We start from the raw sequence: 1,361 nt of genomic DNA, 5'->3' as shown, positions 1-1,361 counted from the left end.
TACGAAACATCGCAGTTTTATTGGTGTGACCGCACATTGGGTAAAATAATAATTTATTAACATAAAATAATTAATAATTAATAATTATTAACATAAATTTTTTTACACAAAACCATAACACATATAGATTGATTCTGAGACGTTTGAACGCCATAGATGTGTGTTAGCTTGTAGGAGATTTAAAGGGTCACATACATATGATAAAATAGCAGAAATTTTCAGATTCCTCAACAAGTATTGAATTACAGATATTGCAATTTTTTAATGACAAAAATAAAAGTTTAACATGTTTAAACAATTATCCTGTTGTTAAACAATTATTTATTAATTATAATACTAATATTTGTTCGTCAGCACCGGTAGAGAGATTGTTTTCATTTGCTGGCTTTATAATGGCACCTACTCGTTCCCGGTTGTCTGACGAACAATTCGAAAAACTTGTTTTTTTAAAAGGTAATCAAAATTACGGGATTATCTAATTTTTCTATGTACCTATATTTTTCTAATATTTTTTTGTTTTTTTGATTTAATTTATACACTTATTTATATAATAATATTAATAACTAATAAAATTGTAATAACATTTTTAAATGTAATTGGTAATTGTAAGTAATTCAATTATGTAATTTGTAATTTGTAATTAAATGTTCTACAATCATGTAATTAGTAATTTGTAATTAATTACTAGTAGTTTGAGTAATTTGTAATTTGTAATTAATTACTTTTTTTTTGATAATTTGCCCATCCCTGATTGTTATACTCTGCTCTATGAGAGAACATGCTGTGGAAAGACCAAAATTGGTTATCCGCGCATCCCCATATAACGCCATGGCATAGGGGAAACTGGTTTAAAAAGCAGGGGACATAGGGAATGCACAGAACCAGCATGCTTTCTTGTGGAATAGACTAGAATAAATTTTAACATTTGATAAATATTAAAATATACAAACCACATCCGCTATATCTTGCAGGAATTTTTTTTATGGTATGTAAAGTTCTTGAATCAAGTAACAGTGTATATGAACGGCATCCAACTGCATATAAACTACTATCATTTTTCATTGCCATGCAGACATTGTCCTGACAAGAAGATAATCTTCTTGAAAACCTCTGTAATGTAAAATGAGATATGAATAATATGTTAAAAAATTCAAAATTGTATAAATATGTATTTGTGAATATTTTATTTGTTGATTGAAAATGGAAGTTCATTTTAATTTTTATACTTGGGATCACGTTAGTAACTACTAAATTAAGTAATCAACAGTATTTTGAATATATCTTATTAGATTAAAAATAAATTTGTAAGAAATAATGATAGTTGAAATAGCAATTACTTGTCTAAAACGTTCAACATCCCA

The sequence above is a fragment of the Acyrthosiphon pisum genome, chromosome X (genome assembly GCF_005508785.2).
Source record: "Acyrthosiphon pisum isolate AL4f chromosome X, pea_aphid_22Mar2018_4r6ur, whole genome shotgun sequence".
Lineage (NCBI taxonomy): Eukaryota > Metazoa > Arthropoda > Insecta > Hemiptera > Aphididae > Acyrthosiphon > Acyrthosiphon pisum.
This window is presented reverse-complemented; position numbering follows the sequence as displayed.